This window comes from Sinohyriopsis cumingii, chromosome 1, assembly GCF_028554795.1.
Source record: "Sinohyriopsis cumingii isolate HCF-2022 chromosome 1, ASM2855479v2, whole genome shotgun sequence".
Taxonomy (NCBI): domain Eukaryota; kingdom Metazoa; phylum Mollusca; class Bivalvia; order Unionida; family Unionidae; genus Sinohyriopsis; species Sinohyriopsis cumingii.
In genome coordinates, this window is record NC_142961.1 from 138,566,543 (window position 1) to 138,583,455 (window position 16,913).

At 35.8% G+C, this 16,913-nt stretch overlaps 4 non-coding genes across 4 annotated transcripts; all 4 read left to right on the forward strand.

The window, feature by feature from the left end:
• The first annotated feature begins 4,543 nt into the window (after nucleotides 1–4,543).
• Nucleotides 4,544–4,648, forward strand: Trnal-caa (transfer RNA leucine (anticodon CAA)). Its single transcript has 2 exons — nucleotides 4,544–4,581; nucleotides 4,603–4,648. It is a non-coding gene; the product is annotated as a tRNA-Leu (tRNA).
• A 1,103-nt stretch (nucleotides 4,649–5,751) lies between these two features.
• Trnal-caa (transfer RNA leucine (anticodon CAA)) lies at nucleotides 5,752–5,856 on the forward strand. Its single transcript has 2 exons — nucleotides 5,752–5,789; nucleotides 5,811–5,856. It is a non-coding gene; the product is annotated as a tRNA-Leu (tRNA).
• Nucleotides 5,857–15,329: 9,473 nt separating this feature from the next.
• On the forward strand, nucleotides 15,330–15,434 carry Trnal-caa (transfer RNA leucine (anticodon CAA)). Its single transcript has 2 exons — nucleotides 15,330–15,367; nucleotides 15,389–15,434. It is a non-coding gene; the product is annotated as a tRNA-Leu (tRNA).
• A 1,103-nt stretch (nucleotides 15,435–16,537) lies between these two features.
• On the forward strand, nucleotides 16,538–16,642 carry Trnal-caa (transfer RNA leucine (anticodon CAA)). Its single transcript has 2 exons — nucleotides 16,538–16,575; nucleotides 16,597–16,642. It is a non-coding gene; the product is annotated as a tRNA-Leu (tRNA).
• Nucleotides 16,643–16,913: the final 271 nt, after the last annotated feature.

A 16,913-nucleotide genomic window follows, 5' to 3' on the forward strand; every position in this document is an offset into this window, starting at 1 on the left:
GGTAAATAACTCTCGCAGGTCACAATCTGACTCCTGGATGACTGTTTTAATTTTATATACTATCCACGCATTTAGTCACTCATAACATACATCACCGTAAAGAAGACATTCCACACATTTCCCATAAGTAACATTCAAGTGCCTTGATAATTCTGAATCTCAACATTTACACAAAGTTTGTCCGTGGCTTCGTGCCTTGTACACTTTAAAACAATATCAACTTCGATGCTTCCAGCCTACTTCGAAGTGAATGAGATTCGATTGTGATTGCTTCAGTGATTGGTTATTTGATTAACAGAGTCAATTTGAACATCGGTAACAATCGCTACATCTCGGTATAACCTGGCAAATATGCAATAGGAACAGCTTCGGTTTTTTACGTCAAGTCGTTTTTCTGACTTGTTAGGGAGAAAAACGAGCGTTGTTCTGCTCCTTATATAATGTTCAAGATTGTATGACATTCGCTGGAAAAATTCACAAGTGTTGAACACTTCTTGACATGGATAAACATTGATTTGTTCCTTAGTATTTTCTCTGTAATATATATATTATATATATATATATATATATATATATATATATATATATATATATATATATATATATATATATATATATATATATATATATATATATATATATATATATATATATATATATATATACATTGTTGAACTCTGGATGTCTGTGAAGAAAGAATATTTTAAAACATAGTATACTTATTCAGTCAATATGTGAGTAATTAATCAAATTTCAACTGAACTTTAACTTAGAAACTGTTAACAATTGCTTTGTAAATCTTTTTCGTAATGTAAATACTATTCATTTCTTGAATCTCATATAGGAATTAAGCTGTCAAGAAAACAAAAGCTTTCATTTAGTTTATGCTTGTGTAATTAGTTTTCATCAGTTTGCTTGCCCTAACACAATATTATATTAAAATGTATGATGTTATACTGCCTTGGGCTAACTGCACAAAAGCAATATCATGAGGTAGATGGGTTGCGTTTGGTTATGTTTCACATTACTCTAAATGAAATGTATTTGTTTTGGGTTAACTTCACTTTTTATGTATTATGTGAACGGAAAAGTGTCTCCCAGTTAAATTTGCATTACTGGAAATTTCCCATATCTCAATGACGGAATGGAACCGAATAAAACATTATGATCAATGGGAGGCACACAGTGATGTAGAGATGGATGACAAATCCAGGGCATGTATCCAATTAATAAAGCAATATAACTGATAGCTACACTTCACATCACCACGTTTTGAATTTCTATATATTGAGATCATAGAAAAGGATAATATTGCACATAAAGCCAGATGAAACTGCATTGTGTCCGTTTTATTCAGTTTTAATTTACAATTGGATTCATACATCCAGCTTTAATACTGGTAAGAAATTAGCTACTTAGGAGTTTAGATTGCAGTGAGAAGTACTGATAGTGTACAAAGATGTTGTCATTTATATTTCCAAGGTTTCTTGGCTATTGCGTATAACTATTCCTACAATACCTTCTTGATTCAGACCACTTTTCAAAGAGACAAAATGTTGTAAGCCATGGATGTCTTTATGCATTTATGCATTTCATATTTTTTTGTGACCACAATTTAATTCATTGTAATTTAGTCGACCTTTGATTTGTATTCCTGCATCAAAGTATAGAATCACGATGGTAATGCTTGTTTTGTCTTGCACCTCTACAGCTGAAAAGAATTAAAAACAGGTTCTCTTATCATGATAGAATAATAATAATGTTGGAAAATTTTCCTGTACGATAGGAATTAAATGTTGGGTTAGTAGCAGCCCCATAATACAGAGAACTCTATTGGCAGAACATATTTTCAACAATATCGATGTTAATTGTGGGATATACAATGCTTTGATCTATTTTTGACACAAGGAACTTTATTATTGACATGAATTTATAATAGACTAAAATTAAGATCCTCTCTTGTTTCCGTTGTCATTAAATTCTTAAATATCGTATTGACACTGTCTGAATCGGTAACTTGTTTTCCCATGACTAGAACAAGGCATACGCTAAAGTAAGTCTTATTAGATTTTCATCTGTTGAATATTTAGACTGTCACTGAAGAAGGAAAGTAAAATAATTGAATGCTACAGAAGGTTCACTGCTGCTGTTAGTTCCTTCTGTGCTGGCACAGACATTTTTTTCGTGCATAGTCATCAAATTCAGCCTGTCCTAGCTTAGAGTTTCGACAGCAAGTTTGTTAATCATCTTATGAGCATCATTTGGAAAATCATGCTCATCAGAAAGCTTCTGATAAACTGGGAAAGGATGTGTACTGTGGTTCCGCTTATAACTATATATCCACATCTTCCAGATGATAAAGAAGCCATCTACAGTGAGAAGGCTCTGATGAAAATCCTCCAAATCAATAGTTAGAATAATGTACCTGATCTTCTTGAGTAACTGACATTGGTCCATCACGAAGATAATTTATTTGCTTCATTGGGTTTCTGTAATGCTTAGCAATCATCTGTGTGTCCGTGAGATTTCGTGCAGAAAGTGCATTTTAAGAATTGCTTGAACCATCCATGCAGCAGAAATGTTGGCTTAAAGCGATATACATAAAGTTCATCAATCCATTTCCAGGTTGAAATAGAAAGATCACTTGGTGATGCCTTTGTATTTGGATAAAGGGCAAATGACCATCTAAAACCTTTTATACCATGAAAACTGTATTGCAAGACATGATTGGCCATTTTACTTTTTGCATCATCTTTATCTCTGGACCAGAATCAATAAGAACCACCAATGAGCTACCAGATTTATAATGATCAACTGGTATGTATTCTTGTATGGACAGCTCATGCAATAATAATCCCCGGCAAAGGCCGTCTTGTGTCAAATTTCGTCTTTGGGTTTCATTCAACATCTTTTTTTTGGTATTATTCGAAGGCCCTGACAGACAGGATCTTTATATAGTGATAGCAACTAGCCATGTTAGTAACATCTATGTAACCCGAGACATATTTGTCATACAATTCCATTAGTAACTAAATTAAATAAATGCATCTTTTTTATAACACAAATTACTGTAATAAACTGTATTTTGTATAATGATCATTTGTAACATTCAGAAGCACTTGATTGAGGGGGGAAACCAATAATAACACTCCCAATTAATTAATTCCGAGTCTGTTATCATTAGTTGTTGTTGTTGTTGTAGGGTTTAACGCCATTTTTCAGGAAACGATAGGCTATAAATGGCGCCAGTATTAATGGTGGATGAAGAACCCGGGAAAATCCCGGAAAGAACCATCGACCCACGAGAACCTACTGGCAAGCTTTGTCGCATACCCACATTGGCCGAATCCGAGACTCGAACCCACGCAGAGAGAGGTGAGATGACAGTGATCCGTAACGGAGAGCGCTTTAGACCACTCGTCCACTCGGGGACCCGTTATTATTAGTTATCCCCACAATCAAGTGCCCGTGGTAACAGTGGATGGCTGCAAGTTCAATATTGTTGGTAGGGTTTATATTAAACAGATTTAGAATGCCGATATCAGCATACGGATGCATTGAAGTTAAATAACTATGTTACTTCATATTATAATATGGGACTGGGGGTGGGTGGCTTGGAATTTGTTGGAGCCAGGAGTTTTTTTTTCTTCTCTTTTCCATCAATATTTTCCCAAACTAATACAGTTGATGTATTCTAATTGTTTTGTATGGTCCATAAATCAGAGTCAGACATATTTGTGAATCTATTTGTCAACTTGAAATTTGGTTCAAACAACTTTCAGTACTTTCCCCCATCCGTTTTTCTGAAAAGTTACAAAATTGAAACCATTGGCAAGGGTGGGGTGGGGAGGGACTTTTTACTGTAATATACCAGCCAGCACATACCACGTTGAGACTGTAATTTCTGTCATTTTCCCAAGTATTAACTAGCTTTTCTTATGCTTTATGTCGTGCTAAACGTTTGCATTTAACGATATCCGGCTCAAGAAAAACATTTCGAATTTTCATTTCTTCATGAGATATCACATTCGGGATGTCTCTCTTCTTATGCAAATGTTTCAGTGTCATAACCTCTATGATACACACACACACACACATACACACACACACACACACACACACACACACACACACACACACACACGTTTATCCGTAGATTATTTAATTAAAATGAAGCTATTAATTTTTCCACCAATACGCGTATCACACACGGAATGTATGCCAGTCCGATGCATTCAATTATGGTGCATTTTAAATTCGCCGTTTTTGTAGCACCATGGCCTTCATTTGGACACGAGTTAAATAACAGAAACGGCTGATGCAGATTGCACAACAGAGGAAGTTACCCAACATTTATCAGCCTAATGTAAATAGAAGACCGGTCAAATACAGTTGTCGTTAGTTTACAGAAAATAGACTTATCGTATGCAAAGTATATATATTTTTAATAAAAACATACATTACTCAATGACTATACAAAAGATGGGGCTTTTATATATGGAAGCCTTCAACAATTAGTCAGTTTCGTGACGCTTATACTTATGTCAGGATGGCCGAGTGGTCTAAGGCGCCAGACTCAAGGTTATAAACCTACATAGAGTGTTCTGGTCCACGAATGTGGGCGTGGGTTCAAATCCCACTTCTGACAGCTGACTTTTTTTTTTCTTGGATCATCCGTTCGCATCAATCAAAATAAGTATTTTATTCTCTCGAATGTAAGTCGATAGTAGAATATTGAGACTTTTCAGCCTCAAACTGGCATCTGATGTTAAAGAGGGTGAAGAGTGTTGCCTCAAGCAGAAATCTAACATTAGGCCTCCATGATGAAAAAGATGGCGTCAAGATGGAAAGCCATAAAAGTGGTTTAAGGGTTTTCACGGAAAGAGTTTGTTTTGCTAAAATTCTCAGGGTCAAACATATTGGGTCCACGCAACTGTACATTTAATATGTGTAGTTTGTATAAACGCTAGGGGAAATTTAAGATTTCCATTAAGACAAAATTGTTACGTATGTTAGTAGCGGCACTTTTTATTTCAGACATGCTGAATATCAAGTCAGGCAAATTTTCATTCACCACTTTAACAACTGTTACAGCAGCTTTGCCAATCTTAGGACGGACTGACCTCAAGTTACACTGCATTGATACATTTCATATGAGGAGAGAACTGTGTCTCTTTGGTTAGAATGATTATCTTTACTCACCAAGTCACTGTCAGCATTTCATTCAAATTTGTGTATCGTACGTGGGATAGACGTTTGTGCCAAATTAAAATTGGAGAGGGACAGACAAACAGAGACTACAAAAGGAGAAATTAAAATATACACACAGAAACACAAATACACACAAACACATTTATCCGTAGATTATTTAATTAAAATGAAGCTATTCATTTTTCCACCAATACGCGTATCATACACGGCAGGTATGCCAGTCCGATGCATTCAATTATGGTGCATTTTAAATTCGCCGTTTTTGTAGCACCATGGCCTTCCATTTGGACGCGAGTTATATAACAAAAATGGCTGACGCAGATTGCACAACAGAAGAAGTTGCCCAACATTTATTAGTCTAATGTAAATAGAAGACCCGTCAAATACAGTTGTCGTTAGTTTATGGAAAATGGACTTATCGTATGCAAAGTATATACATTTTTAAAAAAACATACATTACTCAAATGACTTTACAAAAGATAGGGCTTCTATATATGGAAGCCTTCAACAATTAGTCAGTTTCGTGACGCTTATATATATGTCAGGATGGCCGAGTGGTCTAAGGCGCCAGACTCAAGGTTATAAACCCGCATAGAGTGTTCTGGTCCACGAATGTGGGCGTGGGTTCAAATCCCACTTCTGAAAGTTCATTTTTTTCCTTCTTGCATCATCCGTTTTTATCTATCCAAATAAGTATTTTGTTCTCTCGAATGTAGAATGTAGGTGGATAGTAGGATATTAAGCCATTTCAGACTGAAACTGGCATCTGATGGTAAGATGGGGAGAAGACTATCGTCTCTAATGGAAATTTTACATTGGGCCACCATGTTGAACTGGTGGCGTCAAGATGGAAAGGCTTAAAATTGTTTTAGAGGTTTTCAAAGAAAGAGTTTGTCTTGCTAAGAATGTCAGGGTCTAAAATGTGGGGTCCACGTGGCTAGATGTGCAATATGTGTAGTTTGTATGAATACTACGGAAAATTTAGATTTTCATTAAAACAAATTTCTACGCATATTAATGGCTGCAGTTTTCGTTTGAAACATGCTGGTTATTAAATCAGGGAAGTTATCATTGACTATTTTATGAAATGTTACAACTTTGTGAATATTAGGACGGACTGACCTCTGTATATACTACATTGATACATCTCATAAGAGGAGATAATTTGTATCTGTTTGGCTAGAGTGATTATCTTTCCTCATCAGTTCACAACGACAGCCCATTTCGTTACCTCCAACCGTCCCAAACAATTCAATGTTAGGTAGAACTCCTATTAACTGTTTTGAAAAATATATTGGCATAAATGTACGTCAAAGTTGGGGTAGATGTTTTGAGACAAATCAAATGTTGAGAGAGAGAGAGAGAGAGAGAGAGAGAGAGAGAGAGAGAGAGAAAGGCTAAAGGGCAAGGTGATGGGTACGTAAGTAGATAGTTATGGAGTCAATAGAAAGAAAGTTCACCCATCATATAGGTCCCTCAAAAGTGACAAATCGATCAGAGAAACAGACATACAGACACACATTTAGTGGCTAAAGGTCAGGGTAACGGGTACGTATGTAGGTAAATATGGCAGATAATAGATAGCGTATTTGAGTGTGCCCATGTTTACTGGAAGTACACCCAAACGGCACTATACACATTGTATGTCCTTAGTCTATCGTGTATTGGAGAGAAATATTTTTAAAATGTTGATTTATTAAAAAGCAAACTGTACATCGGATGTTTGTACATAAGTTAACCTAGTACAAGACTATCTTTGTCACCTAAGCCATGATGCATTGATGTTCTTCACAGGTGTCAATACGTGTGGGTGTGACTAGAGCTTATGTTGATGCTTAATATATTTATCAAACACCAAAAGTTTACTAGAATGTTTGTGTATTTGTTGTCAAAGCTAAAATAAGAAAAGTGTAAAGCCTATATTTTGTCTATTTGCATTCTTTACTAATTATTTTCATTTATTACTTCTAAAAAGATATTGCTTGCTGGAGGTGTACACCCCCATATTCTAAATATATGTGCAACTCTTAAGGGCACTAAGACTTTGTATCTATAGACCGATGTAAAATAATACTATAGAATATATTAGTGAAAAAACGAAATTAATATGTAAAAGAAAATAAAGAATCGTCGATACATTCCATTCCACAAACATTCGCTCATAATATATACACAAATAAAATAGAAACAATTTTGAGAGGATTTTTACATAGAAAAGATAAAATAAACACAAGCCATTTCAAACTATAATGATATCCAAAGAGTATACATCATGTGATCCTACAATTATAAAACAGGTATCCATTTTTAGTTTATATAGTTATTGTCAGTTAATAAATTTATTGTGTATTTAGTCTTTCTATTGTTCCAATGAGTGCAATGATTAGAGACAAGAAACTGAGTTAAATAAGTAGAAAAATGTGCAACGGATTTAATCAAGAGACCAAATTAATTGAAATAAACATGAACACTACAATACAATTTAAAATAGCATAAATCCCTGATCATATAAAGATAATAATCGTGAATTGGGATATTGTTCTCAACTCAGGAGAAATAATTGTGTTGGCTCGATTTCTTTCTTCTAGCGTCTAAATATATCCAAGATGAAATAATACAACAGGATACCACGGGCATCAAAATTATATAATATCAACTTGTCAAATGAAAAGTTAGATTTCATTATTTCCAAGAATATATTCAACAGCAAACATAACTCTTGAATTCTATTGATATACCAGTATTGTAGTTCTAGTGGTTTGTTTCACAAAATAAAAACGACAATTTACACAGAGCATAGACGTTTAAGGTGAATAAGAAAAATATTTTAGAACACAGAGATTGTCTTGTAGATTCTTCACCAGGAAGTATATAATAATTATTCACACAAATCTTATCGTTACAAGAGGTCGATAAGAAACAATAAACGAAAATTAGAAAACACAAACACACACACACACACATTTGTCTGTAGATTATTCAATAAGAACGATGCTATAGATTTTTGTTATTAATATGAGTAGCACACACAGAAAACTTGCCAGTCTGATGCATTAGCACAGTTTAATTGAAAATCTCTGTTTCAGTATCATCACGGTACATGCACTTGATTCATGGGGAAACGAACGATAACACACTCCCAATTAAGACAAGGTAAATAACTCTCGCAGGTCACAATCTGACTCCTGGATGACTGTTTTAATTTTATATACTATCCACGCATTTAGTCACTCATAACATACATCACCGTAAAGAAGACATTCCACACATTTCCCATAAGTAATATTCAAGTGCCTTGATAATTCTGAATCTCAACATTTACACAAAGTTTGTCCGTGGCTTCGTGCCTTGTACACTTTAAAACAATATCAACTTCGATGCTTCCAGCCTACTTCGAACTGAATGAGACTCGATTGTGATTGCTTCAGTGATTGGTTACACTGGTCAACAGTGAAATCATTACTGACTTGAAAAGGCCCTAATCTGTAGTATTTTGGTGTGCCGAACACGAATATAACCGTGAAAAATTTGTATTGGCTCTCGTTTTGAAGATATTCATATACCTCATTTTCTATGTTTCACTGTGTAAATTTCTCCAGTAGGACTGCAGCAACATCCGGAATAATGATGTAACATTGCATAATACCATCATGCTCACATCATCCACAGTTGATTGCATCATTTTCTGATGCAATGCAATACTAATGCCATGCGGCTGCTGAAGTAAGTTGACATCAGCAATGTACTATACATGTGTAGGCCTATTATACTAATGCCAGGCGGCTGCTGAAGCTGACGTAAGCAGTGTACTATATAAAGCCCAATCAGATAGGTTCAGCATTTAAAATATTTTAGACGTTGTGCGAGACAATTCAAGCTACTGTTACATAAAACTTATTATTTTATCCATTTACGTACAATAAAGAACAGTAATGCCTCGAAAGTGTGTTAATACCGCGGACAATTTTTGCTATATTTGTGGGGAAGTGACATTTGCCAACCAGAAGAAAAGTATCAATTCTCAAGTGAAGAAGGCATATCATCTTTACTTCGGATGCAAGGTTGGTGACCAAGACAAGCCTTGGGCTCCGCATATATGCTGTGCTACATGTACAACACAGCTTTCACAGTGGTTGAATTGCAAAAGGTCATCAATGCCGTTTGCAGTCCCAATGGTGTGGAGAGAGCCAAGCAACCACCTAAATGACTGTTACTTCTGCTTGGTTCCTCCTCTTTCCGGCGGAATAACGAAGCGAAAGAAGTCGAGAATAGTCTACCCAAACATTCCGTCTGCATTGAGACCAGTTCCACATGGTGAGGGACTTCCTATTCCAGAACCTCCAGCAGAATATTCTCTTGATTCATCTGACGAAGACAAAGGTGAGTCGACCTGTTCTTCTCCTGGTCGCTCAGCATGCAGTGATCCAGATTTTCACTGTGGTGCATCATCAACCCCACACAGAATAACACAGGAAGAACTAAATGACCTGATTCGTGATTTGGACTTATCAAAGAACAAGGCAGAATTGCTAGGATCAAGACTCCAACAATGGAATCTTCTAGAAGAAGATGTCACAATTACTGCATATCGAAAGCGCCACCAGCAATTGGAGCCTTTCTTCAGAAAGGAAAGTAATCTGATATTCTGTTCCGATATTGAGGGCCTCATGAATGCTTTAAAAATCACTCATGACCCACAAGAATGGAGACTATTTGTGGACTCTTCGAAACTGAGTCTCAAGGCTGTGCTTTTGCACAATGGAAACATTCTTCCATCTATTCCAGTAGCGTATGCTGTCCACATGAAAGAGACATACGATAACTTAAGGCAGCTACTGAATTCCATTGAGTATAACAAGTACAGCTGGCACCTCTGTGGTGATTTGAAGGTAGTTGCCCTTTTAATGGGACTGCAGCAAGGATATACAAAATACATGTGTTTCTTATGCGAGTGGGATAGCCGAGCAAGGGAAATGCACTACATGAGGAAGGAATGGACTCACAGGCAGAATGTAGCCATTGGAGAGAAGAATATCCAACACCCAGCTCTGGTTGAGGCTCAGAAAATCTTGCTACCACCCCTTCACATCAAACTAGGTTTGATGAAGAACTTCGTGAAAGCCATTGACCGGACTTTGCCAGCATTCCGATACCTGCATGAAAAATTCCCTCGACTCAGCGAAGCAAAGATTAAAGAGGGAGTTTTTGTGGCTCCTCAGATTCGAGAGCTTTTCAAAGATGACCGGTTCAACAACTTGCTGGAAGGTGACGCGAAACAAGCATGGAATGCTTTTCGCCTAGTTTCTACAAACTTCCTCGGAAATGTTAGGGCAGAAAACTATAAGGAACTAGTAGAAGACATGTTGATGAAGTATAAGAAACTTGGCTGCAATATGTCTCTAAAGATTCACTTCCTTCATTCCCATTTGGATTTCTTTCCTAGCAACTGTGGTATTGTTAGTGATGAACACGGCGAACGTTTTCATCAAGATATCGCAACAATGGAACAAAGATACCAGGGAAAATGGTCCACTACAATGCTGGCTGACTACTGCTGGACACTCCTCAGAGATGCTCCCGAACAGCTGTACAAGAGACAGGCGAAGAAATCTAAGATGTAGTCAATGACTTGATTTTTTATAGGTAGGCTATTACAGTTGACCTTTTACTATTGGAATGCATTTCGTTATGTCAACATTAATTTCTTGCAGATTACAAAAAAACTAGAGCCAATTTTGCAATTTGACTGTCATATTCGTGTTCAGCACATAAAAATTGATAAGAATTGACTAATTTTATTTCAGTAACATGATTTTTGTAAAAATTTGTTGTCCAGTGTTATTTGATTAACAGAGTCAATTTGAACATCGGTAACAATCGCTACATCTCGGTATAACCTGGCAAATATGCAATAGGAACAGCTTCGGTTTTTTACGTCAAGTCGTTTTTCTGACTTGTTAGGGAGAAAAACGAGCGTTGTTCTGCTCCTTATATAATGTTCAAGATTGTATGACATTCGCTGGAAAAATTCACAAGTGTTGAACACTTCTTGACATGGATAAACATTGATTTGTTCCTTAGTATTTTCTCTGTAATATATATATTATATATATATATATATATATATATATATATATATATATATATATATATATATATATATATATATATATATATATATATATATATATATATATATATATATATATATATATATATATATATATATATATATACATTGTTGAACTCTGGATGTCTGTGAAGAAAGAATATTTTAAAACATAGTATACTTATTCAGTCAATATGTGAGTAATTAATCAAATTTCAACTGAACTTTAACTTAGAAACTGTTAACAATTGCTTTGTAAATCTTTTTCGTAATGTAAATACTATTCATTTCTTGAATCTCATATAGGAATTAAGCTGTCAAGAAAACAAAAGCTTTCATTTAGTTTATGCTTGTGTAATTAGTTTTCATCAGTTTGCTTGCCCTAACACAATATTATATTAAAATGTATGATGTTATACTGCCTTGGGCTAACTGCACAAAAGCAATATCATGAGGTAGATGGGTTGCGTTTGGTTATGTTTCACATTACTCTAAATGAAATGTATTTGTTTTGGGTTAACTTCACTTTTTATGTATTATGTGAACGGAAAAGTGTCTCCCAGTTAAATTTGCATTACTGGAAATTTCCCATATCTCAATGACGGAATGGAACCGAATAAAACATTATGATCAATGGGAGGCACACAGTGATGTAGAGATGGATGACAAATCCAGGGCATGTATCCAATTAATAAAGCAATATAACTGATAGCTACACTTCACATCACCACGTTTTGAATTTCTATATATTGAGATCATAGAAAAGGATAATATTGCACATAAAGCCAGATGAAACTGCATTGTGTCCGTTTTATTCAGTTTTAATTTACAATTGGATTCATACATCCAGCTTTAATACTGGTAAGAAATTAGCTACTTAGGAGTTTAGATTGCAGTGAGAAGTACTGATAGTGTACAAAGATGTTGTCATTTATATTTCCAAGGTTTCATGGCTATTGCGTATAACTATTCCTACAATACCTTCTTGATTCAGACCACTTTTCAAAGAGACAAAATGTTGTAAGCCATGGATGTCTTTATGCATTTATGCATTTCATATTTTTTTGTGACCACAATTTAATTCATTGTAATTTAGTCGACCTTTGATTTGTATTCCTGCATCAAAGTATAGAATCACGATGGTAATGCTTGTTTTGTCTTGCACCTCTACAGCTGAAAAGAATTAAAAACAGGTTCTCTTATCATGATAGAATAATAATAATGTTGGAAAATTTTCCTGTACGATAGGAATTAAATGTTGGGTTAGTAGCAGCCCCATAATACAGAGAACTCTATTGGCAGAACATATTTTCAACAATATCGATGTTAATTGTGGGATATACAATGCTTTGATCTATTTTTGACACAAGGAACTTTATTATTGACATGAATTTATAATAGACTAAAATTAAGATCCTCTCTTGTTTCCGTTGTCATTAAATTCTTAAATATCGTATTGACACTGTCTGAATCGGTAACTTGTTTTCCCATGACTAGAACAAGGCATACGCTAAAGTAAGTCTTATTAGATTTTCATCTGTTGAATATTTAGACTGTCACTGAAGAAGGAAAGTAAAATAACTGAATGCTACAGAAGGTTCACTGCTGCTGTTAGTTCCTTCTGTGCTGGCACAGACATTTTTTTCGTGCATAGTCATCAAATTCAGCCTGTCCTAGCTTAGAGTTTCGACAGCAAGTTTGTTAATCATCTTATGAGCATCATTTGGAAAATCATGCTCATCAGAAAGCTTCTGATAAACTGGGAAAGGATGTGTACTGTGGTTCCGCTTATAACTATATATCCACATCTTCCAGATGATAAAGAAGCCATCTACAGTGAGAAGGCTCTGATGAAAATCCTCCAAATCAATAGTTAGAATAATGTACCTGATCTTCTTGAGTAACTGACATTGGTCCATCACGAAGATAATTTATTTGCTTCATTGGGTTTCTGTAATGCTTAGCAATCATCTGTGTGTCCGTGAGATTTCGTGCAGAAAGTGCATTTTAAGAATTGCTTGAACCATCCATGCAGCAGAAATGTTGGCTTAAAGCGATATACATAAAGTTCATCAATCCATTTCCAGGTTGAAATAGAAAGATCACTTGGTGATGCCTTTGTATTTGGATAAAGGGCAAATGACCATCTAAAACCTTTTATACCATGAAAACTGTATTGCAAGACATGATTGGCCATTTTACTTTTTGCATCATCTTTATCTTTGGACCAGAATCAATAAGAACCACCAATGAGCTACCAGATTTATAATGATCAACTGGTATGTATTCTTGTATGGACAGCTCATGCAATAATAATCCTCGGCAAAGGCCGTCTTGTGTCAAATTTCGTCTTTGGGTTTCATTCAACATCTTTTTTTTGGTATTATTCGAAGGCCCTGACAGACAGGATCTTTATATAGTGATAGCAACTAGCCATGTTAGTAACATCTATGTAACCCGAGACATATTTGTCATACAATTCCATTAGTAACTAAATTAAATAAATGCATCTTTTTTATAACACAAATTACTGTAATAAACTGTATTTTGTATAATGATCATTTGTAACATTCAGAAGCACTTGATTGAGGGGGGAAACCAATAATAACACTCCCAATTAATTAATTCCGAGTCTGTTATCATTAGTTGTTGTTGTTGTTGTAGGGTTTAACGCCATTTTTCAGGAAACGATAGGCTATAAATGGCGCCAGTATTAATGGTGGATGAAGAACCCGGGAAAATCCCGGAAAGAACCATCGACCCACGAGAACCTACTGGCAAGCTTTGTCGCATACCCACATTGGCCGAATCCGAGACTCGAACCCACGCAGAGAGAGGTGAGATGACAGTGATCCGTAACGGAGAGCGCTTTAGACCACTCGTCCACTCGGGGACCCGTTATTATTAGTTATCCCCACAATCAAGTGCCCGTGGTAACAGTGGATGGCTGCAAGTTCAATATTGTTGGTAGGGTTTATATTAAACAGATTTAGAATGCCGATATCAGCATACGGATGCATTGAAGTTAAATAACTATGTTACTTCATATTATAATATGGGACTGGGGGTGGGTGGCTTGGAATTTGTTGGAGCCAGGAGTTTTTTTTTCTTCTCTTTTCCATCAATATTTTCCCAAACTAATACAGTTGATGTATTCTAATTGTTTTGTATGGTCCATAAATCAGAGTCAGACATATTTGTGAATCTATTTGTCAACTTGAAATTTGGTTCAAACAACTTTCAGTACTTTCCCCCATCCGTTTTTCTGAAAAGTTACAAAATTGAAACCATTGGCAAGGGTGGGGTGGGGAGGGACTTTTTACTGTAATATACCAGCCAGCACATACCACGTTGAGACTGTAATTTCTGTCATTTTCCCAAGTATTAACTAGCTTTTCTTATGCTTTATGTCGTGCTAAACGTTTGCATTTAACGATATCCGGCTCAAGAAAAACATTTCGAATTTTCATTTCTTCATGAGATATCACATTCGGGATGTCTCTCTTCTTATGCAAATGTTTCAGTGTCATAACCTCTATGATACACACACACACACACATACACACACACACACACACACACACACACACACACACACACACACACACACGTTTATCCGTAGATTATTTAATTAAAATGAAGCTATTAATTTTTCCACCAATACGCGTATCACACACGGAATGTATGCCAGTCCGATGCATTCAATTATGGTGCATTTTAAATTCGCCGTTTTTGTAGCACCATGGCCTTCATTTGGACACGAGTTAAATAACAGAAACGGCTGATGCAGATTGCACAACAGAGGAAGTTACCCAACATTTATCAGCCTAATGTAAATAGAAGACCGGTCAAATACAGTTGTCGTTAGTTTACAGAAAATAGACTTATCGTATGCAAAGTATATATATTTTTAATAAAAACATACATTACTCAATGACTATACAAAAGATGGGGCTTTTATATATGGAAGCCTTCAACAATTAGTCAGTTTCGTGACGCTTATACTTATGTCAGGATGGCCGAGTGGTCTAAGGCGCCAGACTCAAGGTTATAAACCTACATAGAGTGTTCTGGTCCACGAATGTGGGCGTGGGTTCAAATCCCACTTCTGACAGCTGACTTTTTTTTTTCTTGGATCATCCGTTCGCATCAATCAAAATAAGTATTTTATTCTCTCGAATGTAAGTCGATAGTAGAATATTGAGACTTTTCAGCCTCAAACTGGCATCTGATGTTAAAGAGGGTGAAGAGTGTTGCCTCAAGCAGAAATCTAACATTAGGCCTCCATGATGAAAAAGATGGCGTCAAGATGGAAAGCCATAAAAGTGGTTTAAGGGTTTTCACGGAAAGAGTTTGTTTTGCTAAAATTCTCAGGGTCAAACATATTGGGTCCACGCAACTGTACATTTAATATGTGTAGTTTGTATAAACGCTAGGGGAAATTTAAGATTTCCATTAAGACAAAATTGTTACGTATGTTAGTAGCGGCACTTTTTATTTCAGACATGCTGAATATCAAGTCAGGCAAATTTTCATTCACCACTTTAACAACTGTTACAGCAGCTTTGCCAATCTTAGGACGGACTGACCTCAAGTTACACTGCATTGATACATTTCATATGAGGAGAGAACTGTGTCTCTTTGGTTAGAATGATTATCTTTACTCACCAAGTCACTGTCAGCATTTCATTCAAATTTGTGTATCGTACGTGGGATAGACGTTTGTGCCAAATTAAAATTGGAGAGGGACAGACAAACAGAGACTACAAAAGGAGAAATTAAAATATACACACAGAAACACAAATACACACAAACACATTTATCCGTAGATTATTTAATTAAAATGAAGCTATTCATTTTTCCACCAATACGCGTATCATACACGGCAGGTATGCCAGTCCGATGCATTCAATTATGGTGCATTTTAAATTCGCCGTTTTTGTAGCACCATGGCCTTCCATTTGGACGCGAGTTATATAACAAAAATGGCTGACGCAGATTGCACAACAGAAGAAGTTGCCCAACATTTATTAGTCTAATGTAAATAGAAGACCCGTCAAATACAGTTGTCGTTAGTTTATGGAAAATGGACTTATCGTATGCAAAGTATATACATTTTAAAAAAAACATACATTACTCAAATGACTTTACAAAAGATAGGGCTTCTATATATGGAAGCCTTCAACAATTAGTCAGTTTCGTGACGCTTATATATATGTCAGGATGGCCGAGTGGTCTAAGGCGCCAGACTCAAGGTTATAAACCCGCATAGAGTGTTCTGGTCCACGAATGTGGGCGTGGGTTCAAATCCCACTTCTGAAAGTTCATTTTTTTCCTTCTTGCATCATCCGTTTTTATCTATCCAAATAAGTATTTTGTTCTCTCGAATGTAGAATGTAGGTGGATAGTAGGATATTAAGCCATTTCAGACTGAAACTGGCATCTGATGGTAAGATGGGGAGAAGACTATCGTCTCTAATGGAAATTTTACATTGGGCCACCATGTTGAACTGGTGGCGTCAAGATGGAAAGGCTTAAAATTGTTTTAGAGGTTTTCAAAGAAAGAGTTTGTCTTGCTAAGAATGTCAGGGTC